This window comes from Bos grunniens, chromosome 13, assembly GCF_055505025.1.
Source record: "Bos grunniens cultivar Pamir isolate PY7600 chromosome 13, Bosgru_T2T1.0, whole genome shotgun sequence".
NCBI classification, from domain to species: Eukaryota; Metazoa; Chordata; class Mammalia; order Artiodactyla; family Bovidae; genus Bos; species Bos grunniens.
In genome coordinates this window covers 56,609,127-56,635,070 of record NC_141177.1, presented here as the reverse complement: position 1 = coordinate 56,635,070, position 25,944 = coordinate 56,609,127, and the positions used below count along the sequence as shown (strand labels likewise).

At 42.2% G+C, this 25,944-nt stretch overlaps 2 non-coding genes across 2 annotated transcripts; both read right to left on the bottom strand.

Annotated features, from left to right (window-relative positions):
• Positions 1-709: 709 nt before the first annotated feature.
• LOC147361037 (U6atac minor spliceosomal RNA) lies at positions 710-833 on the bottom strand. Its single transcript, XR_015140085.1, has one exon. It is a non-coding gene; the product is annotated as a U6atac minor spliceosomal RNA (small nuclear RNA).
• A 16,977-nt stretch (positions 834-17,810) lies between these two features.
• TRNAE-UUC (transfer RNA glutamic acid (anticodon UUC)) lies at positions 17,811-17,884 on the bottom strand. The gene has a single exon. It is a non-coding gene; the product is annotated as a tRNA-Glu (tRNA).
• Between the last annotated feature and the right edge of the window lie 8,060 nt (positions 17,885-25,944).

The window sequence follows — 25,944 nt, the reverse complement described above, 5'->3', positions numbered from 1 at the left end:
GGTTGAAAGTGACCTCAGACTTTGTACCTCTTCATTTGCAGATGAGGAGGTGGAGGCTTGCCTGCCATTGTTCAGTCGCTCAGTTCTGTCTGACTCTTTTCGACCCCATGGGCTACAGCATGGCAGGCTTCCCTATTCTTCACCATCTCCCAGTGGACCAAGCTGCTGAGATCAGACAGCTACTTAGTGGATGAGTCAGAACAGAGCACAGCTCTCTGCCCCACCAATGAGCCGTCTCTCCACAACAGCTAAATAATTTACACTTGTGATCATTTTGGGCAGATTGATGGTTGCTGCTTTGTCTTCATACGTTTTTTATTTACTTTTATTTGTCTTTTTATTAAAATTCTTAAAATTTCTTTTTACAATGTTGTGCTGATTTCTGCCATGCTATGCTATGCTATGCTAAGTCACTTCAGTCGTGTCTGACTCTGTGCAACCCCATAGACGGCAGCCCACCAGGCTCCCCCATCCCTGGGACTCTCCAGGCAAGAACACTGGAGTGGGTTGCCATTTTCTTCTCCAATGCATGAAAGTGAAAAGTGAAAGTGAAGTCGTTCAGTCATGTCCAACTCTTAGCGACCCCATGGATTGCAGCCTAACAGGCTTCTCCGTCCATGGGATTTTCCAAGCAAGAGTACTGGAGTGGGGTGCCATTGCCTTCTCTGGATTTCTGCCATACAACAATGCAAAATAAGCCATAGTTTTTAAAAAACAGTGGTTAGATGCCACAAAATAGGAGGCCATGCCTTAACATATGTGTATTGTCAGGCCCAAGAGCCCCTTCAATCCTTGTCAAAGGAGTGCTAACCTTCTCTCCTTTCATACAACACTCATATGGTTTTATTGTTGCGATTTTAAAACTCAGGAATATCTAAAATTGTTGGCCCATTATGTTTTCCTTGCATGCATTGTTCCTTGAAGGTAATGGGAGATTATCATGTCAGATCCCCTGTGCAGCAGATGGTTTATGGCTTGGCAGGCAGGAGCCTGGAGAAGACACTGGTCAGGTGCCAACTTGCATTCAGGAAGTCTCCTTCCCCCCAAGACTATCCTGCAGAATCAGCACAGGAAACCTGGACACAAGAAAGGAGGAGGGGAGATGAGGAAGGTGGGTGTCAGGATGATGTCAATCAGACCACAGGCTGGTCAAATCTGATTGATTAGTGTGTGCTTTCATAGCCAGGCCCCAGAGATGAGATTCAAAGAAATTCAAGGAACAATTTTTGACTCCTGTTCTCAAAAAGCTTGTGCTTTCTTGGGAAGGAACTACTCACTTATCACACCACATATTGTAAGAAGGAGAGAAAACTTGCAAGTCTGTCTCTTCCTGCCCCTGTCTCCTGTTGTTTTCCAACTGTTGCTGCTGCTAAGTCACTTCAGTCATGTCCAACTCTGTGCAACCCCAGAGATGGCAGCCCACAAGGCTGCCCTGTCCCTGGGATTCTCCAGGCAAGAACACTGGAGTGGGTTGCCATTTCCTTCTCCAATGCATGAAAGTGAAAAGTGAAAGTGAAGTTGTTCAGTCCTGTCCGACCCTCAGCGACCCCATGGACTGCAGCCTTCCAGGCTCCTCCATCCATGGGATTTTCCAGGCAAGAGTACTGGAGTGGGGTGCCATTGCCTTCTCCATTCCAACTGTAAGGGTCACTAATTAACTGGTCACATTTCCAGACCCTGGCTGGTTACTTCACAAGTAGACAAGATCACCATGCTTAAAAGGGCATAGACCCTTCTGCCACCTTTTCTTTGTTGGAGGTCACTAAGCTTGGCTCCTTTTTGCAAATCCAACTTGCTCTTGCTTCCTGAGGGTAGGCTTGGGTGCCTGTAAATGCTTCTTGTAGCTGTGGTCAGTAACTTCCTGATGGCAAAATTGGGATTTGGAGGGAAAGGAGAGGACCTGTCTGTGTCAGCAGAAAGGACCAGTTTGGGGGTGTGGGTTTCAAGGCCAGATGGTTAAAAAAGGAGCCCTCCAGTCTCTAGATTCTATGTGAGAGCATTTCTTTGGGGATCTGATCATAAAAGGGGTGATGGGTAGGACAGAATCCCAGTATTTCTCACTCAACTCTTTTTAGTATCTCTGTTCACCATCACCCCTTGTGCCAGGATCAGTAACTAAAGGGTGTTAGTGTTGAAACAATCAAAGACCGATAGTTTGAGAATCATCACCAGTATCAGATGCAATTCTGAATAAAACATCTTCTGCATTAGTCATTATAGATAGGTGGTGATGGTTTTGGCTTTCCAGGTGACTCGGTGGTAATAAATCTCCCTGTCTTTTTAAGGCAGGAGGTTTTTAAGGACAGGAACCAACAAAGATTCCTTGAATTTCTTTGAATCTCGTCTCTAGGGGCATGCAGGAGATGCAGGCTTGATCCCTGAGTTGGGAAGATCCCCCTGGAGAAGGAAATGGCAACCCACTATAGTATTCTTCCCTGGAAAAATTTCAGGGCCAGAGGAGCCTGGTGGGTTATAGTCCATAGGATCGTAAAGAGTCCGACATGACTGAGCGACTGAGCACGAACACACTAGCTAAAGACAGTCCAAAAAGTTTCTGGACTGAAAATTTCCCTTCATCAAGGGACCATGTGTCCTCCTAGAGAGCTTTATGAACACATGAGTAATGGGTATCTCCTGGTGAGCTGATGTGATTGGATTGTGGGCAGAAATGCCGTGAGACCTGGTATAGTACAGCTGCCCAGGTCTTGGGAAATGGTCACAGGCAGCAATGAGATTTAGGGCCAATCTGTTTAAAGAGCATTCTCTCTGGGAGAGCAGGATGTACGATTACAATGATAAGGAAAGAACAACACTTTTGAAAGAGTTGAGGGATTTGTATGTCATGTTGGTATCCCAAAGCCCCTGACTGGCCTCAAGGCTTTCTCTCAATCAGGCCCTTGGACTGGGAGCCACAGGAAATTTGAAGATGACATCTTCATGTTTCAGTGTCAAGTCTGGGGGGTATGGGAAGTTGGTATGGACTGCTCAAGAAAGTTCCCTAAAAGAAGCAGGGAGTTCGTAGAATATCTGTCAGCAAGTAAAGGTGTTTTTCTCCATGGTGAACTTGGAAGAACTCAGGCTGACATCACTGTGTGAGATTCAGGGTAACAATCCCACTGCCGAATGAGGTGTGGAAAGTCCCATGGACCAGACTGCTGCTCTTTTAACTCTGTATCCATGCCAGACATGTGACAGGGTGTGTACAGACAGCTTCCTTGAATATTTTTCTTTCTTTCTTTCTTTTTTATACCAATTTTGCAGTTGACTCAGTTATGTGCTGGGTGAGGTGGGGGATAGAAGAATAGAATAGGAAAGAGGGTGAAGTCAGGGAGGGGAAGAGCGACGGGTAAAGGGGAAGAAAATGCTACTCTCCCAATTCCTCGATAACAATTGATGATTGATAGTGATTAATCTAATTCAATGAATGCTGATGATTGATCTAATTTGATGAAAGATGTTGACTGATCTAATTTGACCTTCAAGGTGAATGCGATAACATGGTCAAGATAAACTTGTGTATACTATTTCCTATCGGAATTATCTTGAATACTTGGATCATATATTTTATAAAAAGTCATATCTATTCTTTAAGAGTGACTTAAATCTTACCTCTTCAATAAAACCTTTTCTCAACACCCCAGCCAGAAAATTTTTAGTTCTCTCCACTTTCTGACTATATTATTCTCTTGAAACTAATCAAGTGGAGTTCTGTTTCACTTACTTATTTCCATGAGTATGTGTGTCTCGCATTTCCCAGGAAACATTTTTCTTAGGGAGAGAGGAACCATCTTCGAGAATTTTCCTCATGGAATTCCTACACTGTGTTCTGTATAAAGGATGTTTAATGAGCATTTGCCAGGTAACTAGTATTTATTGGAAAGTTTGGCTCATTTTCAAGTCTATGTATTTTCAAGGTACTGACAGAAAAACCCAATTTTAGATTCCAGTTAGAATTTTCATTGTCCTGCCTTTATTTTAATAGGAAATTGACTTATTGTTAAAAATACTATTTTCTGCTTTCTAACATGGATAGTAATAAACTAACTCATGCAAATGTTTTGAAAAATAAGGAATGAATAAAGTTCAACATCCAAAAATGAAGTCCAAACATGTATCTCTAAATTCAGGTCCTACTGATGGAGATTAAAAAATGTACCAGTTAGTATTGGTGTGAAAATGATGAGTTAAAAGTTGTACTTTTAAGTTCATTATGGGTAAAACTCCAGTACCCTTGCCTGGAAAATCCCATGGAAGGAGGAGCCCGGTGGGCTGCAGTCCATGGGTCACTAAGAGTTGGACATGACTGAGCAACTTCACTCTCACTTTTCACTTTCATGCATTGGAGAAGGAAATGGCAACCCACTCCAGTGTTCTTGCCTGGAGAATCCCAGGGATGGGGGAGCCTGGTGGGCTGCTGTCTATGGGGTCACACAGAGTCGGACACAACTGAAGCGACTTAGCAGCAGCAGCAGTAGCAGCAGAAATATTTATGCAAACTAAATTTCTAGTGACTAGACAGAAAATGACTCATATAAAATAGATGGGATTTTGTGAATAATTCTGAGGTATAGGAGAAATTTCTAAAATTCTGAGGACTTATGATAGAAATCACTAAGACTATAATCCTCCATCCTTTTGTACTCTGTTTAAATAGCACAGTTACTCATGTTTCAAAATTTAAACAACCTTTAATTAGATAATACAAGTGCATGGTAAAAAATTCAGTGAAACAAAGTTTTTCTTCTATTCCTATCTCCAAAGCCCTGGTTCTCCTCCTTATAAAATTACGCTATTTTTTTTTCATTTTATTCAGAGATATTATCTGTGAATACAAGCTTATGTTTCAGTGCACCTTTTCACTTTTATAACATAAATGTTGGCATGCTGAAAAGAAGGTCCTAAGCTTTGTTTTTATTTTGACCTACCAATGTATCTGGAGATTGTTCACATCAATACATGTGGATCTACCTTGTTCTTCTTGACACTGAAAAATTCTCAATGGTCCCATACCATCAGTGGCTACCATACTGGACAGAGCAGATACAGAATATTTCCATCATCATGGAAGGTTCTGTTGGACTGAACCCTCCTAGAATGTAAGATTTGAGTGGAAAACTGCCTCTAAGATGAGTGCATGCATGCTCAGTCCCTTCAGTTGTGTCCAACACTTTTAGACCCCATGGACTATAGCCTGCCAGGCGCCTCTGTCCATGGGATACTCCAAGCAAGATTACTGGAGTGAGTTGCCATGCTCTCCTCCAGGGGATCTTCTTGTCCCAGTGATCTAACCCGTGTCTCCTGCATCAGGGCGGATTCTCTGTTGCTGAGCCACTGGGAAGCCCTTAAGATGAATCATGGGTCTTGATGGAGAGACTGATTTGTGGGAGGGAAATGTTTGACCTAGGGAGAGGTCTTAACCAGAGCAGTTGAGCAGGGAGGTCACAGGGCCTTTCAGGATAGACAGAATCACTTGTGAGGATTCCCAGCTTTTGGCTGGAGTAACCAGAGGAGGAATCCAGCTTAGACAGGTGCTCAGAATTCAAAGAAAGAACAATGTAAGGGCCATGTGATGAAAACAGTTTTAGACAGGGCTCAAAACAAACAAGAAAGCAAGTGTGCATGTTTACCAGACAGAGGACAGTGAGAGACTGGAGACAGAGAGGCAGGTGGGATTAGGATAACCGGGTCCTTGCGAGGACCAACAGTCAACCCACATATCAGACAGGCCTGCCCCTGTCCTCTTAGGTCTTCTAACTCATCTGATTTTCTACCTCAATTGGTGTTAAACAGGAAGGATTCAGAAATCTGGGTTTGAAAAAAATTCTTGAGCCTCAGTTTTCAAACCTAAAAATAAACATTCGAATGATATATTTGAATTTTTCATTAAGATAACTGTAGTAATAAGTGCCTCACACACAACATTATAAAGCAATTATACTCCTATAAAGAAGAGAAATCAAAGAATAATTCTTTAAAAAGAAAAAAAATGTGGCTGCAATAGTTCCTTGGCTCTGTCTGGGAACCCGTCCACAGTGGCATACTCTATCTCTCCAGTGGGTGCAGACAACCCCTTACCCCCAGTAAATAATAATACCTGATAGCTCAACCGGATTCTACAGTTCTTTGTCTCCAGTGGAGCTCTGGCAAGCCTAGAGGACTCTGAGCTTTTATTCCTGATGGAGTGACAGCAGCTCCCTACTGGCTAGAACAGAATCAGGGGCAGAGAATGGGCTCAGGGCTGGTCAGTTTCCAGGGGAGCATGACCTGGCCAGCTTGAGTATTCCACATATGTCAAATGAGGGGGCAGAGCAGACTGATTCCTGAGGTCCCTTCTGTGATCTGACAGCTCAGGGCCCGGAAGGATCTTCTGTTTGCTTTCAGAGTGTCAGCTACAAGATGGGTATTATTTGAGAAGACAGGTGTGCCCATGTAACCTGAAATGCTTCTAATAAAAAGAAAAAAAATTCATATTTTTTTTTCACAGACACACTAGGCTGCAGACATTTAATAATGACAGAACTAATGCAGAGTCTGAATTGGCCAGTTTGACCTTATCAAGCCATAGCAGTGGCTCTGTTCATGGAACTCCTAAAGTGTATGCTGATTAGCTCTTTGTTTTTTAAAAGATTTTTTTTTTGATGTGGTTCATATTTCAAAGTCTTTATTGAATTTGTTATAATATTGCTTCTGTTGTTTTATGTTTTGGCTTTTGGCTGAGAGGCATATGAGTTCTTAGCTCTCTAGCCGGGGATCGAACCTGCACTGCCTGTGTTGGAAGGTGAAATCTTAACCACTGAACCATCAGGAAAGTTCCCTGATGAGCTCTTTTGAAAGTCAAATATTCAGAACCTTTGATGTCACCATTGACCAAATTGGCCCCCTTGATCTCGTGGTGAATGACAGGGGTAGAACAATCCTGGGGATGCCAACAAGGCACTGAAGACAGGACCAGAGAGACCCCTGCAGCTTGCAATGCTTCTGTCCCACACAGAATCTGGACTCTTTTATCTTAAAGCCCAGGAATCCAAATTATGATTGGGGGCGTGGTGAGAAAAAAGTACATTTTGATGAAAATCCAATTAAAAGCACGATTAATTGGGCACTTACTACTCACAAAGCACTTGGCTTGATGACTTTAAGGAGATGAGGATAAATCAAATAGACTGTGTGCCCTGAAGGAATTTATAACATAAGGGAGTGGGGGTGGATAGGTAGGTGCAAAATAAACAACAAAGGGATGAGTCCAGGTTTCTTAGAGAAGATTAGATTGAGATCAAGGCGAATAACCTGGAAAGAATATTGGAGGTACAGGCTCCAATACTGACTGACTTAGACCAAGGAAATCTGAGACGAGGCAGACCATAAGAGGTGTTCTGGGTGACACCTCCACCCCACCCCATCCTCCAATTTACTTTGCCGCCCAAAAAGAAATTGAAAAACTTTGGTAAGGGGTGACTTTCCTCTGTAAATCATATTTAAATGAGACAGCTGTATTTTTCTGCTTCATGCTTAGCCAAATCCTATTTAATTAACCTACTTAGACTTGTTGATTGAGGTTAATTAGACCCTAGGATTGATGTTAATTGCCATTGTAAACTGCCAATGCTATAAGCAGTACATTTTGGATTTGGTTAAGAAAATTGAGGTAGAAGTCTATTTTTCATAGCTTGCTTACTTTTTGTCTCTCTCCCTCCTCTAAGATAAAAAAGCATCCCTCCTTCCCTAATTGTGTTGTCTTGTGTTTTTGTCATGGTGATGGGTGGATGGGTTATTGAAAGGACTGATTCCTTCTGGTCAATAGTTCTTTATATATGCAGGCAGCCCCTTTCTCTTGACCCCCTGTTCTCTCTCCTTTCTGATTATGCCCTATACAACACATGCACATTTATGCATACATATGCACACATATACATATGCCTACAAGCATACACACACACATACACGCACAGCATGATATACTTCTGTTTTTCTATAAACATGTGTGGATTTTTCTCAGGCAGCTGCACACTGTTGATCCCAGGGGAGGCTGAAGGAAGGCCTCTGGCAATTTGATGGGACCTTCAACAGAATAACAAAGATAATTCAACTTTTAATAAAATGTATGTATGTGTGGACCACTTGGCAACCCAGGTAGACATAGGCGATGCAGGTTCGATCCCTGGGTCAGGAAGATTCCCTGGAAGAGGGGCATGACAACTCACTCCAGTATTCTTGCCCGGAGAATACCACGGACAGAGGAGCCTGGCGGGCTGCAGTCCATAGGATGGCAAAGAGTTGGACATGACTGAAGCAACTGAGCATGCACACAAGTGTATGTGGTGGCGTCTGAGGAGGCCAAAGGGAAGGCAAGCAGGCGTAGCAAGAGAGAAAAGAGGAAAAGCAGCATTTCCAAGAGTCAGAAGGTGTGAAAGGCTGGGCATTTGCCCTGTTTTAGCTCAGGGATAAGAATTCAAATTCTGGAGGACAAATTCCTCTGCCAATAAATCAGGATTTAGGCCTTCTTTCCCATAAACCCAGTTCAGCTAAATCTGGTTACATCCAGGTTTCTCTCTCCTCACATATGAAGTAGATGCATAAGAAAGCCTGTGTATATTTATGCAGGTTCTCTAAGTAAGTAGGTACTAAGGACCTGAGTGCAGCTTGCAGTGAACCGCTCTTGGGCAGCGGTCCCCAAGTTTTTGGCACTAGGGACCGGTTTCATGGAAGACAATTATTTTTCTAGGGATAGGGATCAGGGGATGGTTTGGGGATGATTCAAATGGGTCACATTTACTGTGCACTTTATTTCTATTATTGTTATATCTCTAACAATAGAAATGATCAGCTCTACCTCAGATCATCAGACATTAGATCCTGGAGGTTGGGAACCCCTGATCTAGGGGACATTTTGATGTGTGGCCCGCAGGCTTCATTGCATCCAGCCCCTGCTTTCTACCTCCTACCTTTCTAGGAGAAAGGAGAAACTACCTCCCTTTCTCTGGGTAAGTCATGGTCCTCTGCAGCCCCCTCTATGCCCCCAAGTTCTGACTCCTTCCCTTGGATGGGTCAGATTCCAGTCATCTCTAATCTCTCCGCTGAGGTGGGGACATCCAGTAGACACATCAATAATAAAGTAGCAACCAAGACAGCAGACAAATTTCCATCTGTTCTCTTTCTCTTATGATGTGGACTTGAACTTTAGGAATGCTGTAGTTGTGAGACTAGAAACTAGATCTCAAAACTGGGTAACACGGACTCTCATAAACAGGGAGGGAAAAGGCAGGCTTTTGTTTATGTGTATTTATATGTTTGTGCCTGTTGAAGTATCTTTTCTTAAAAAAAAATAACTTGAGTTTGGAGAGGTACATTCGTGAACCATCATACAACTATGCCATAAACATATACATCACCTCTAAAAATTTCCTCCCACCCCATTCTCTTTATGTACTGTTATTATGTGACGAGAAGACAACATAAGATCTACCCTCTTAGCAAATATTTAACTACAGAACACGATGCTGGTAATGATGGGCTCTGTGCTACTGCACCCAGCAGTTTATTTATCTCGTGTAACTGGAACTCTGTACCCCTTGACTGATACCTTCCTTGTTCTGCTCCCTCTGGCTCCTGATAACCACTGTTCTACTTCTATGAATTTGACTATTCCAAATTTCACAAAAGGTGGTGCCAGGTAGTGTTTGTCCTTCTGTGACTGGCTTATTTCATTAAACTTAATGTCCTCTAGGTTCTTCTGTGTTGTTGCAAATGGCAGGCTTCCCTTCTTTTTTAAGGCTGAATAATATTTCACTGTGTGTAGACACCACTTTTTCTTTATCCATTCACCCACTGGTGGACACTGAGGCGATGCCCATGTCTTGGCTACTGTGAATAGCTAATCTCAAAAGCTTGGAAAATGAATAGAATCCTAGTATCTCATGCTGTTCTATTAACCTTCTGACTCTTCTTCCATAGCCCATAGGCTCTTATTCTTGTGTGCATTTCATTAATGATCAAAAATTCTGATTTCTGATTAATATTAAGATCACTTTGGAAGAGATTTCCCTGGTGGTCCAGTGATGGAAACTTTGCCTTCCAATGCAAGAGGTGTGGGTTCGATCCCTGGTTGGGAAGCTAAAATCCGGAAACTTTGCCTTCCAATGCAAGAGGTGTGGGTTCGATCCCTGGTTGGGAAGCTAAAATCCCACATACCTCAGGGCCAAAAAAACCAAAACATGAAACAGAAACAATATTATAACAAATTCAGTAAAAGGCTTACAAAAAAATGATCCCATCCGAAAAAAAAAAAAAAATCACTTGGGTAATGCTACGTTGGAGTTCAGACTACATTTGGCCAAGACCGTACATCTTAAAACTCTCAATGAGGTAAGATTCAATCTGTCTCAAAGAATCCAGAGTGAAACAGTTTCAGTTGGTTTCTGCAGAAGGCTTAATTTTTCTAATATTTTCTAAATTAAAAGGATAATAATGTTTAAAAATGCATTTGTTTTCACTTACAGAGCTCTTCCCTCACATCTTTTACTAATGCAGATGTATATGGTGATAATATCAGTCTAAAAATACTTTAAGAGTATACTGCTTAATAATCTTGCCAATTCTCCTTTTTCAAATGAACAAAACTGAGATTGATATTTGAACAGAGTACAAAAGAGATCATTTATTTCAGTGCATTATTTCATAGTTCAAGTTCTACAACTAGATTTTTGGTTTCAATCATCTTTGCAAAGTTGCTTCCTACTGTTAAGACATGTGGTGTATTTTCGTATTTATTCTATAATCATTTTTAGTGGTATTATTATACACCAGGTGCTATGGTAGGTGCTGGAGCTTCAGAGATAAGACAGTATCTAGTCTCAGGAAGCTCACAGGTTACAGCAGGGAACAGTCAGGGTCATGACCAACTCCACTGGCTACAGGGCAGGGACTGTAACTATGGCTTGAGTTCTAGGTAGATGAAAAGCTTCCTGGAAGTGATAACTCCAGAGATGCTTCTTGAGTAATGAGTAGAAATTAGTCAAGTCAGGGTTCAGAGTTGGCTTCCAGGAGATACTAAGAATATTTTTAACCCCAATAATGTACACATTATTCTTAGGTTTTCACACCTTGCTATACTGAGTATAGGAAAATTTGGGAATTATAAGATCCATTTTATAGTTTTTTTTTTTTTTACCTATTTTCTCAAACCACTTACATGGATGATGATAATGACATGTGGCGTATGTGTGTGTACATTCACACACACAAGGAATATTTGAGTGAAAACTACACACCACAAAGTGAGAAGTGGATAGGAAATTAAAATTGTAGGCCAAGTTTTTATAATTCACTATGAAATATACCTCTGTGTTGTACTTAGTCACTCAGTCATGTCCGACTCTTTGCAACCCCAGGGATTGTAGCCTGCCAGGCTTCTCTGTCCATGGGGATCCTCCAGGCAAGAAAACTAGAGTGTTACATGCTCTAGTATTGTCATGCTCTCTTCCAGGGGACCTTCCCAACCCAGGGATTGAATCCAGGTCTCCTGCATCACAGGTGGGTTCTTTACCATCTGAGCCACCAGGGAAGCTCAAGAATACTGGAATGGGTAGCCTATCCCTTCTCCAGGGGATCTTCCCAACCTAGGAATTGAACCGGGGTTTCCTGCAAAAATGCAGGTGGATTCTCTACCAGCTAAGCTACCAAGGAAGCCCGAAATATACCTCTAATTACAACTAAATGAAGATGTGGATGTGTTTTATACTTGTATTTGCCTGATGAAATAATCAGGTGGAATAGACTCCCTCTAGGTACTAAGTTTGAAAAGGAATGTATTTTACTGATCTCTATGTAAGGAACTTCAAGTTCTTCTTTCTAGAGATAGCCTTTGTTTCCATGGGCTTTTAGCAATGCTGAGATTTCAAGGCTGTGTTCTTTGGCAAGTGACTGAAAGGCATAGCCTCTACTGCTGATTGAAGGGACATTCTAATTTATTGGACACCAGACACAAAGGTGGCAAAGCTGATATTTCTTTTTTTTCTTTTAAAAAATTGCAATATAATTGCTTTACAATATTGTGTTAGTGTTTGCTGTATGACAAAGTGAGTCAGCTAAATGTATACATATATACCCCTCCTTCTCGAACCTCCCTACCACCCCCCCATCCTACTCCTCTAGGTCATCACAGAGCACTGACCTGGGCTCCCTGTGCTATACAGCAGCTTCCCACTAGCTAGCTATTTTAAATACAATGGAATATTACTCAGCCATAAAAGGGACCAAATTAGGTCAATTGTAGTGATGTGGATGGGCCTAGAGTCTATTATAGAGAGTGAAGTAAGTCAGAAAGAGAAAAACAAATATCATGCATTAACACATATGTATGCTCAGACAGTAAAGAATCCACCTGCAATGTGGGAGACCTGGGTTTGATCCCTGGGTTGGGAAGATGCCCTGGAGGAGGGGATGGCAACCCACTCCAGTATTCTTGCCTGGAGATTCCCCATGGACAGAGGAGCCTGGTGGCCTACAGTCCATGGGGTTGCAAAGAGTCGGACACAGCTGAGCCAACTAAGCACAGCACGTGGAATCTAGAAAGGCAGTACAGATAAGCCTGTTTGCAGGGCAGGAATAGAGATGCAGACACAAAGCTGACCTTTCTTTGTGATGGCTAAGGAACCCTATCTGTATGTTTCTTATCAGGAACGCCTTTCTTATCACAGACTGAAACTGGACTGGGACCACATTTTCCTGGTGTACAGCTTTGGGTCTCCCTCCTTAGCTAAAAACCCATTGTTCCACACCATAGATCATGGACAATATGACTGGAGCCTGGACAGCACATGTTAAGGCGGCTGGTATTGCCAATTGGCTAGCCTGACCATGGAAGAACTTTGCCATGATTCCTGAGGAGCAACTGACCTTGAGTATCTATCCCTGACTCAAGACACTGGGAATTAGCTACACAATCTACTGCAAAGGAACCAAACTAGCATCTAAGGTGGAGTTTCTTAACATCTTTAATTTGAACAATGAAGATGGCTTGTCCCAAATCTTGATTTTTGATTTCAGCATTATTTTTGACTTATTCTCTTTGATAATCCATTTTCTTGGAGAAAAAAAAATGTTCACAGTAAACCATGTCTCTAATCCATCTAAAAGCTGCATCAAATTATTTAGACACAGAGAAAGAAGGGAGCTGGAAAACAGTCTTATTTCACTCCATTTGGGATTAAGATTGGATCTTTGAGAAAATGATTTCTGTCCTCTCAGATCATTAGACCATTATCATGTTATTATTAGAATATATTATGATGAAGGCTTTGAAGGAGTAACAATAGCTGACAGTCTCTACCAGAATCAGACACCCTGACTCATGGACAATTTCCATCGATGGAATCGGAAGGTTATAACAGATGAGCTAATATGATGACTTCGCTTTTGGAAGCCAGGCGGGGCTAAGAGGTGGAGCAGAGGACATGCCGCGCGTTTGGAAGTATCACCTTTGTAGCTTATGAGTAAGATAAAAATATTAACATATCTCAAATCTTGTAAAACACGTGTTACTGGGGGCTTTCATATACACTGATGCTTTTGATTTTCACAGCAATCTTAATGAGCACGGAAGGTGATAGGATTATCCTTGCTTTATCCATCATTTACCTATGATGGACTTGAGACGAAACTCTGAGAAATTAAGCCTTATGTTCATGATCACAGGGGAAACTGGACCTGGGTTTTCTGACTCCAAATCTAATGTGCTTTCTACTATATTTAAATAGTAAAATATTTAAATCTATATTTAAATTTCAATTCATTTCAGAGAAAGTTAGTATAAAGAGTGGATGAATGTAGAAGTTAATAGAAATTATGTGCTAAATGTAAAATTATAAATCATTGTGCAATGTATACCAGTTCTAATATTACCACAAGTTCAGATTAAACAAAATGAAGAATGTAGTACTTTAAGTGTCTTACTGAGTGAAATAAGTGTCATTAGATAATGATCTATTTTGTGATGGGAGAAAGTATTTGTTAAGATGCTTTTGCATTCTTGGAAACAATGAAAAGCTTTAGAGAATGGTTTCGGACTTCTGCTCAATTACAACAGCTGTCCAGCTCTTTCTGCTCCAGGGAACATGGTACCCAGTGATGCGATCTCAAGCAGTATGTGCATAGAGATGTGGTAGCCATAAAAGACATGGAAATAAGTCTCTTTGGTGGCCTTCTAGTTTAGATTCTGTGTCTTCTGTTCCAACAACTCTGGGAAGGCTTAATGATACCAATGAACTTCAACCGCCACCAAAGCTGTGCCCCAGAGGGACAAAGTATGCTCTATTCCTGCAGACATGTGGAGACTTCCCTGAGCAAGCAAATGATGAGCTGACAGAAGAAAACCTCCACCCTCTTACCAGAGACTCCCCTCCCTTTTGCAGACTTCACTTGGATATCATGTGTTTTCAACTGGTGTCAAAACCCATGGGCCTTTTATTTATCTGTCTGGATTGTTGATTCATGCTCAGCATCACAGAAGGAACTTTCTCCCTTGCGCTTCCCCACTTGCCCTCCCTTTCCCTGTTAAAAAGAGCTGTCACTACTTCAGTAACTACAAGCAACAGATCATTTTATGCTTTAATCCATAAATAAACATTTCTTCCTTTGAACTTCATTAAATTTGGATGTGTTTTCATTTTGAAACAATCTGGCATCCCTATCATTTAGACATATAAAACTATAAAACTAGCAATTAATTTTGGTCTTTAGGAGTACTGGTGGTCTAGAAACAGTGAGTTTATGCCAACAAAAGCAAATGAAAACCTCAAAGACGAAGACATAACACTTAGAGAAGAAAATCACTAAGTGTCATGCTCAGTAGCCAAAGGAGATTATATGCAACTTGTTCCTGATGGTGTCCGTCAAAATTCCCAGCTTGCTTAAAGAATACTGAAGACAGAAATTCTATTCCCTCAAACATTATTCATCTGAGTAAAATAACTGTCCAATAAAAACCTAAAAATTATGATTTGGCTGATTATGAAAATATTGATACTATTTACTGGCAAATATCTTTCTATTGATTGTGACTATATTAAAGACTTGAGTGATAATACTTCCCTAGCAGTCCAGTGGCTGAGACTTTGTCTTCTGATGAAAGGGGTGTGGGTTCCATCCCTGGTTGGAGAGTTAAGATCCCACATGGCCAAAAAATAAATCCTAAACCAGAAGCAATAATGTAACAAATTCAATAAAGACTTTAAAAATGGTCCTTGTCAAAAATTTAAAAAATAAAATAAAGACTTGAGTGCTTGCTAAATACAAAGCACTGTACCAGATACTACAAGGAAGTTTGAAAGTTTTTTCTTTCAAAGAGCATCTAAGCTAGTGAAGGAGAAGACACCCAACCAGAAAAATTATCTATTGACAGCCATGCTAGCTTGCTAGATGCAACACTACTTCCAAAGCTGGATCTTTACGACTTCTGTTGGGTCTTGGATTGCTCACTCTGGGGGAGCCAGCCTTCTGCTGGGAGAACATTGTCAGGCCCCGGGGAGGACCATGTGGGAAAAAGGAATCAGCAAGAACCCTTGGCACAGTTAGAACTGTGAGTGGGCCATGTCAGAAGTCACTCTGCCCTAGAAGAGTCTTGAGATCCCTGTGACCCTGGTCAATATCTGCTGCAACCTCAGAGTTGAGGTTGAACCAGAACCTGAGCCAGAATCTTCATATGAGTTGCTCTTGAATTCCTGACCCACAGAAACCATGAAGATAATTGTAAGTATGGTGGGTTTGAGCAAGCAAGCTTTGGGTGTAGTTTTTCATCTAACAACAGATAACTAATACATTGAGTATCTAGAATGCAATAGGTTCAAATCTGAAGGTCCAAATGGTGATCAAAGTGGACAATGTCTGTGATCCCCCCTCAACAGGGCATATAATTTAACAAGGAGATAATCAGTGAGGAAACATGGGAGAGAATTCTGCAAGAGTGGCAGAGCGGGAAGCACCAGGAATCTGCCTCCACATCTAACCAATAATTACACTGGCAGAATGTAACTGCTGTAATCATTTTGGAACTCAGGAGTGTGTTGAATACTTTCCATTTCCAGGATGGAGACTTGGTTGGCTGCTGTTGATGTTCAGTCACCAAGTCGTATCTGACTCTGTGTGATCCCATGGACTGCAGCAAGCCAGGCTTCCCTGTCACTCACCATCTCTTGGAGTTTGCCCAAGTTCATGTCCATTGACTTGGTTGGTAAATAGAGCTTCATTTTGATCAGTTTTAGCCCTTAGTGCAGTAGTAGCTACTTATCCCTCACTGCTCCTGAAACATCTTGAACATAGCTTGTGGGATCCAGAGTTGGCAAAAAGGACCCTGCCTTCCAAATATCAAGGATTTATGTTTTCATGGCTGATTGCTTTTTTTCTTTTTTAAATTGGAGTATAATTGCTTTACAATGTTCTATTAGTTTCTGCTGTACAATGAAGTGAATCAGCTATATGTACACATATATCCCTTCCCTCTTGAACCTCCCTCCCACCCCATCCCCATCCCACCTCTCTGGGTCATCACAGAGTATGGAACTTGCCTCCCTGTGTTATATAACAGCTTCCCACTAGCTATCTATTGTACTCGTGGTAGTGGATATGTGTTATATATGTCAATCCTATTCTCCCAATCTGTCTCACACCCCTTTTCCCCCTCTGCCCTCATATTCATTTTCTGTCTGCATCTTGATCTCTGCCCTGCAAACAGGCTCATCTGTACCATCTTCCTAGATTCCATAGTGTTAGTCACTCAGTCATGTCCAACTCTTTGTGACCCCATGGACTGTAGCCCACCAGGCTCCTCTGTCCATGGAATTCTCCAGGCAAAAATACTGGAGTGGGTTGCCATTTCCTTCTCCACCTAGATTCCATACGTATGCCTTAATATATATTTGTTTTTCTCTTTCTGACTTACTTCACTCTGTGTAACAGATTCTAGGCCCATCACTACAGATGACCCAGTTTTGTTCCTTTTTATGGCTGAGTAGCAGTCCCTATGTATCACTGCTTCTCTATCCACTCATCTGTCAATGGACCTAGCTGCTTCCAGGTCCTGGCTATTGTAAATGGTGCTGCAATGAACATTTGCATGGAAATACAAAAGACCCTGATTGCTGCGTCTGCTCTGGAGGGCAGACAAAGAGCCTCAGTTGTCCCATCTCTTCCCATTGTTGCAAGCCCCTCCCTCTCTGGCTGAAATGAGTTCCAGAGAGATTCAAAGCTCTAGTACCCTTCTCCTTCCCCCTGCTTTCATTTTGCCCTTTTCCCCCTTTGGAAACAAGGCATAATATTTTGACCAAAACTTAAGACTGAAAGTGATACATTCCAAATGAATTGTAGTTATAAAGCTATAGGGGTCAAGAGAAGATGAAGACAGCTGCTTGACTTTGGGGGTTCGAGAACAGCTCCCAGGAGAAGGTGGGCTTGGAGGGAAGGGTGTGTGTGATTTGGATAGGCTGAGCACAGGAGGAAGGCACTCTAGATAGGAGGAGAAAAATAAGCAAAGGCAACAAGGGGGTTACTGCCACCCATGCTTGGGATGTGGCCAGCGAATCAGCTGGGCCAGAATCAGGGGAAGAATCCCCAGAACTTGTAAGAGAGACTTGGCTGCCTACCTGAGAAAGTCAGATTTGCACCCCAAGCAACAGAAATCATTGGAGAAATTTGAATTGGTACATGGCAGTATAAGATTTTAAAATTGGCTTACCACATCCAAAAGTATCTATTTTATTATATTTTAAAAATGACTTATTTATTTTTTGACTATGCCAAGCAGCATGCGGGAATCTTAGTTCCCTGACCAGGGGTCAAACCTGGGCCCCCTGCATTGAAAGTGCAGAATCTTAACCACTGGACCATCAGGGGAATCCTCCAGTATTTATTAATCACCTTCTCTATGTCTGCCACTCTTGCTAGGCATTTTGGGAGACCAAATGAATGGTGAACCACTTTTGCCCTCAGGGAATATATTCCCACCAGAGATACAAAATATCTACACACTACTACAGAAATCAACATGTATCTGCTTAAAATGAGAAGGCAGCACCTAGTCAGAGGGTCGGTGTAGTCCATGATAATAGCAAACTCTTATATTGTGCCTGCTAAAGACTATTCCAGGACTTTGCATACATTAATTCAATTAATACAACACATTCATGAGGTAGGTAACATTACAGAGGAGAAAGCAGAGTCATGGAGAGTTAAGGTACACACCTAACATGTGAACCAGTGAGTAGATGAAAGGATTAAATCTGGACAGTCTGGATCAGAGGCTGTGACTAACTTTACCTTATCCTGCCCCACAAATAGTAGGTTAGACCTATTGATGACTGGGATATACCAACCCTTTCCATCCTTGTTAACTTGTTTAATTTGTACTCATTATAAACCGTCATCCATGATCCAGTGTGAGGGTGTAGACTTAGTGTCAGCTTTGCTGAACTCTTGTTTCCCTGGATGAAATGGTACTGCAATTGCTTTGAAACACATCTTTTAGTGAGACTTCTATAACTGTTGTTTAAAAGCATTAAGCATTTAAAATATTTTAAAAACATTAAATGCTAAGCTACTTTTGCAGTTGAGCAGCATTGATAGCATATATGGACAAAGCACAGACTCTAGTTTTTGTCTCTTGTTGGTGGTATGACCCTGAAAAAGTCACCTTCCTGACCCTGGTTCTGCACGGAGGGGCTCCCAGGCCCTGCTGATCCCAGTTCCCAGATGATCGAAGAAGATAACGATGGGAACACTCCAAGAAAATCATGAACCTGGCCTGGGCACTTCATACCCTGTAAAAAAGACCCTCTGTGAAAAGGAGAAAATTCTCTTTTTCACAGGCTTGTTTGGAAGATTCAACGGATATTATGTGTGAAACTCAATTGCTGAATAAACATTAGCTACACATAGATGATCAAATGTTAGGCAAATGTAAAGTGGTATTATTTTTATTTTTCTTGGTTGTATCTCACAATTCTCTGAAGTTTCCAGGCTGAACTGGGAAAGTTCTGGAATACCACAGTGGGGCTTGTCTAGCGTTTTCTTTCCACCAGCTTGTTTTGAAAGCGGGAGTACTGGAAATATTGCATAAAAAACCAGGCTGGCCAGATTTCAAGCCCTATTTCTAGACCAGAGTGGTTTGGATCTGCTTGAATAAGATTCTGAGCAGTTGGATGTGGAGACAAAAACCAAACCTCAGCAAACTGAGAAATGACAAACAAACTGAACATTTTCAAATTATGGGATGGTTTAGGGGCTATGGGCAAACGTCCATTAGCGACTAGGATGCAATTATCAAGCATGTTTTTAGACTATGTCCAAAGGGCCAGTTTTTGTTTTCAGTTGTTCTCTTTTTGAAGCAAAATTCCTGTTTGCTTAGGACTTGGAAGCTATGGCCATTAGAAGAACAACTTATTTTGGTCAGTTTCCTGTTAAATTTTTGCTTGAAAATCATTACATTGGCAATCAGTAGTTTGTGCTTACTTTATAATAATTCTTTTTTCAAAAGTTATCATAATTAATGGACTAATGATAATCATGTTCCCTTCAAATAGTTATATGGATGTGAGAGTTGGAGCATAAAGAAGGCTGAACACCAAAGAATGGATGCTTTCAAGTTGTGGTGCTGGAGAAGACACTTGAGAGTCCCTTGAACAGCAAGAAGATTAAACCAGTCAATCTCTGAATATTCATTGGAAGGAATGATGCTGAAGCTCCAATGCTCTGGCTACTTGATGCAAAGAGCCAACTTATGGGAAAAGACTGATGCTGGGAAAGATTGAGGGCAGGAGGAGAAAGGGGCAACAGAGGATGAGATGGTTGGATGGCATCACCAGCTCAATGGACATGAGTTTGAGCAAACTCTGGGAGATTGTGAAGGGCAGGGAAGCCTGGTGTGATGCAGTCCATGGGGTTGCAAAGAGTTGGACATGACCGAGCAACTGAACAACCATTATATGAATTAACAAATAAATATGAATATGTGTCCTTACAATTATCTCACAAAAGTTGCACTGAGTCCCTTTTCTGTACCAGCTAATGTTGAGCACCGAGGGTGGAGGTGAACAGGGCCTGGACTCTAGTGCTTTGGAGGGGACGCAGACATGGTGACATAGTAGAATGTGCACAGTGGTCCAGATGCCATATCCCTGTGATGGAGGTGATGAGACAGTTATTTAGCATCAGTGAACTGCCAAAAGATTCAGTGCACCTTCTCTATGCTATTCCAGTCTTCGCCCTGGAACTCTGTGTACTTTGCATATGTAGAAATCGAGCCTCACAGAGGTAATTGTCAAAACTGCTCAAGAACCTGTGTGTGTCTGTCTCCAATTTTTCCCACTTACCATGTTTCAGAGGTGCTCCTGGGTACTCCTGGCTGCCTCTTTCTGCGGAAACCATGAAAAAGCTTCACTACCCACTTGGAAGACCCATCCAGGGCTTGGTAAGGGGTGTTGATGCTTCCTGAACAGAATGATGTCCCTGAGGTGGGGGGGAGAGTTTTGTTTATCCCACCCAGGACAGCCCCGGCTTCATCTGCCACTGCACGCACAGGAGGGATAGCCCTGTACTAGCAGCCACCTCTGTCCTGCTCAGTCCTCACCAGAGAATAACATGTTACACAGTGCCATGAATTTTTAATGATTCGGACTTGAAAAGTAGTTTCAGAAGGTGAGCAAAATGCTAAGTTAATTGAGCCCTGCCGCTCAGCCTTCCTCTCCCAAAGTAGTTTTCAAGGAAATATGGCTGAAATATCAGTTGTCAGACGATGAATATTTTAAAGCAAATTCTGATATGCACCCAAGGTTCACTTGGCTCGCTAATGAGAGTGATGAGGACAGTTACCTTTAGGGAAAGGAAGTGTTGCCACTTACCGGGGGCTGCTTTGACAGGCATCTGCTCTGAGCACAGAGCTCTGTCTGGGGAAATCAGACCTGCTTGTCTTAACATCACCCAGTAGGAAAAGCCCCATCTTCCAATGGTTGGGAGCTCTGTCTGTGGCAGAGAGCTGGCTGCAAACTATTTTTATTCCCTTGGCTGATCGTTGAGGTGGAATCCATCACCTGATGAATATTCAATAGGTGAAGTTAAAAAAAAAAAAAAAAGGAATATCTCTGCTTTCCTGCAAAACCCTCTGTGGCCCAAACCGGAAGAAATCCCAAAGGCAGGAGAGGAAAAGTCAGGTACATCTCCTGTCAAGAGTGCTCTCCAAAGATGCTGGGAAAGTTCTAACTGAGGGAGGACAAGGAAAACAGAGTGTGTTTTCAAATTATCTCAGAGAAATAGCCAGAGGAAAAAGACTCTCACCTTGAAATTAAGAGAATATGAAAAGTGAGCCAGGCAATCTTAATGATGATTGCTACCTGTGATCCAGTAGAGCAGATGTCCTCAACCTCCAGGATCTAATGCCTGATGATCTGAGATGTAGCTGATGTCATACTAATAGAAATAAAGTGCCTCTTTCTGGGGAGGCAGAAATGTAATGTGCTTGAATGATCCCCAAGTCATCCCCTCCTCACCCAGGCTTGTGGAAAAACTATCTTCCACCAAATTGGTCCCTGGTGCCAAAAAAGTTGGGGACCCCTGCAGTAGAGGATGTCTGGCTTTTCCTTGAGCTTGAGATGGAAGTTTGGGCAAGAAAGGGAGAAAAGGAACCACACTGTGTTCCACAGGGAATGCAACACTGCCTGGAGTTGGTGAATAACATACAGAATGTTGTTGTTTACTTGTTAAGTTGTGTCTGACTCTTTTGGGACTCTAAGGACTGTAGCCCACCACCCTCTTCTGTCCATGGGATTCTCCAGGCAACAATACTGGAGCAGATTGCCATTTCCTTCTCCAGGGGTGCTTCCTGACCTAGGGAGTGAACCTGGGTTTTCTGCGTTGGCAGATGAGTTCTTTACCACTGAGTCATGAGGGAAGCTCACAGCACATTTTTACAAAGGAGAAAACTAGAAGAGTTCTTTCTCCCTGGGCTGTGTAATGAAGTCGGTTTTGCTGGTTGTGCAATTCTTCACTTGTCAGACCGCAATGGAAGTTTTAGCCTGTGCTGTTGAAGCAGAATTTGCTGAATGGTGTGGCTGCAGAGTGACTGTAACCCATCCTGGACAAAAGGGTGAAGTCTGGGTCTCTCCCTGTCCTGCCGGCGCCCGTCTCTGTTCCCATGCCCATGGCTGTCCTCAACCTTCCTATCATCATGGCATCTCCCACACCTTGGAGTTACTACCCAGCAATGGTTTGTTGTTGTAAGAACACCATTAAGAGGTCCTGAGGGATAAACAATAAGGTCCTACTGTACAGCACAGGGAACCATATTCAATATCCTCTGATAAACCATAATGGAAAAGAATATATAAAAACATCTATATGTATGTAACTGAGTCATGTTGCTGTATAGCAAAGACTGGCGCAACATTGTAAACCAACTTTACTGCAGTAAAATACATGTTAGAATACTGGATGCTGGGGGCTGGTGCACTGGGACGATCCAGAGGGGATGGTATGGGGAGGGAGGAGGGAGGAGGGGTCAGGAGGGGGAACACATGTATACCTGTGGCGGATTCATTTTGATATTTGGCAAAACCAGTACAATATTGTAAAGTTTAAAAATAAAATAAAATTAAAAAAAAAAAAAAAAAAAAAAACAAAATTTTAAAATCAACCAAAAAAAAAAAAAAAAAAAGGGAAAGGAACTGAGAAGCCAGACACCCATTATGGAAAAGTATAGAATATTCTGGATGATAAAAACTGCATGGATACTATGCTTTCCAGATACCTGGTACTTACTTGTTGTACGTCAGCTTATTGAATCTTCACTGGAACATGATGGCTGTGTATCATTTTCTTCATTTTACAAATAAGGTGAACGGGGCTCAGAGAGCTTATCTGGCTAAAACCACACATATTTTAATAGAACAGGTGGGGTTTGAACCTAGGCCAGTGTCTCCCCACAACCTGCACTCCCCCTTTATTCTTTCTGGATGGACATGGAGTAAAAGGAGGTAGATCAGTCTTAGGTAGTAGGCTGTGGCCAGAAGCCATCTTCTCTGGGCAACTGAGAAATTAGAAAAAGCCCTTTCTCTTCTAACACTGGCTTGTGGCTTCCTGGTCTTGATTGGTCATAACCTGGCTGTAGGCAACTGCGGCGTCTCAAGGCCGATCACACAGGGGAGAGGAAAGGAGCCATGCATGAGGAAGTTCCTGCATGAAATCAACACCCACCCAGAAACAAGGTGTTGGGTGCTGGCCAGGAGGCTAGGGCAGGTCCTGGCACAGAAAAGCTGAATGGCAAGAAACATCATGCACACCTAAAGTTCCACACTCCAAGTCTGGCGATTTAATCATAGAAACAGAGGTCCAGTTTTCATATAGAAATACTTAATGTAGTTTTTCCAGCCTCATAAAAAGTTCTGAGTGTGTGATACAATGAAATAATACCTCATGGAAGGGTTGTATAACTCAACAGCAGAGAGCAAAGCAGACCAGGAATTCCTGCCATCAAGATCCCACTCTGACCAGTGTCTGCTGCTGCAGCCTCCAACGTGTAGTGTTCTAGACATCCTAGTTATAAGCACTGGTACATACCTGAGTAGCTGCTCCAGGTTCTACTTCACATATTCCATTGCCACTAAGACATGAACCAACCCTAAGAAGCAATATCGATTATATGTGGAATCTAAAAAAAAAAAAAAAAAAAAAGGATACAAAAGAACTTACTTACAAAACAGACTCACAGACATAGAAGATAAATTTATAGTTACCAAAGAGGGAGGCAGGGGAAGGGATAAATTAGGAGTTTGGAATTAACACACACACACCATTATATACAAAATAGATAATCAACAAGGACCTACCATATAGTACAAGGAACTATACTCAATATCTTACAATGTAAAAGTATCTGACGAAGAATAGATATATCTCTATGTATAACTGAATCACTTTGCTGCACACCTGAAGCTAACACAACATTGTCAATCAACTACGTGCACCCATGCGTGCGCGCTAAGTCACTTTGGTAGAGTCTGACTCTTTGCGACCCTGTGGACTATAACCCTCCAGGCTCCTCTGTCCATGAGATTCCCCAGGCAAAAATACTAGAGTGGATTGCCATGCCCTCCTCCAGGGGATTTCCTGACCCAGAGATTGAACCCGCATCTCCTGCATTGGCAGATAGGTTCTTTACCGCTAGCACCATCTGGGGAACCTATAAATCAACTATGTGCTTAGTCACTCAGTCCTGTCCATCTCTTTGCGACCCCATGAACTGTAGCTTGCCAGGCTCCTCTGTCTATGGGGATTCTTCAGGCAAGAATACTGGAGTGGGTTGCCTTGCCTTCCTCAAAGAAAAAAAAGAAGTTACTACTTCCCCATTTAGAAGAAACTAGAAAAGGCAGAGGAACCAGAGATCAAATTGCCAACATCCGCTGGATCGTCGAAAAAGCAAGAGAGTTCCAGAAAAACATCTATTTCTGCCTTATTGACTATGCTAAAGCCTTTGACTGCGTGGATCACAATCAACTGGAAAATTCTTCAAGAGATGGGAATGCCAGACCACCTGACTTGCTTCTTGAGAAACCTGTATACAGGTCAGGAAGCAACAGTTAGAACTGGACATAGAACAACAGACTGCTGTATATTGTCACCCTGTTTATTTAACTTACATGCAGAGTACGTCATGAAAAATGCTGGGCTGGAAGAAGCACAAGCTGGAATCAAGATTGCCAGGAGAAATATCAATAACCTCAGATATGCAGGTGACACCACCCTTATGGCAGAAAGTGAAGAAGAACTAAAGAGCCTCTTGATGAAAGTGAAAGAGGAGAGTGAAAAAGTTGACTTAAAACTCTACATTCAGAAAACTAAGATCATGGCATCCAATCCCATCACTTCATGGCAAATAGATGGAAAACATTCCATGGGAAACAGTGGAAATAGTGTCAGACTTTATTTTTTTGGGCTCCAAAATCACTGCAGATGGTGATTGCAGCCATGGCATTAAAAGATGCTTACTCCTTGGAAGGAAAGTTATTACCAACCTAGATAGCATGTTAAAAAGCAGAGACATTACTTTGTCAACAAAGGTCTGTCTAGTCAAAGCTATGGTTTTTCCAGTGGTCATGTATAGATGTGAGAGTTGGACTATAAAGAGGGGTGAGGGCTGAAGAATCTATGCTTTTGAACTGTGGTGTTGGAGAAGACTCTTGAGAGTTCCTTGGACTTCAAGGAGATCCAACCAGTCCATCCTAAAGGAGATGAGTCTTGGGTGTTCATTGAAAGAACTGATGCTGAAGCTCCAATACTTTGGCCACCTGATGCGAAGAGCTGACTCCTTAGAAAAGACCCTGATGCTGGGAAAGATTGAAGGCAGGAGGAGAAGGGGATGACAGAGGATGAGATGGTTGGATGGCATCACCGACCATCATGGACATGAGTTTGGGTAGACTCCGGGAGTTGGTGATGGACAGGGAGGCCTGGTGTGCTGCGGTTCATGGGGTCGCAAAGAGTCAGACACAACTAAGTCACTGAAATGAACTGAAAGCTCTAAAATGTTGACTGATTTACCAAAGACAATAAAGCTGATAAGCAACAGGACATGGATTTGAACTCAGACCAGATTCCAAAGCAGCATTTTGCTAGTTCTCTGATTGTTGCTGGGTTGTGCCTTTTCTGTAACTTATTTATTGTTTTATCCTGTGTGTAGATGTGGTACCACTATGTCATTGGACATCCAAGTTCCCTATCCCCATTCAGGTGACATATCTCACTTGTCCACAGTGACTGGGGTTTCCATGCCTGAAGATGATATCCTCTACCTGCACCCTGTCTTTGATCCAGAAGGTTCCATCCTCTCCCCTGAGGACTCCGTGGTACTTCCTGTGGATGCTTCTTCCCCTTCCCCAGCCACAGCTTCTCTAGTCCTAGAGGGGACAT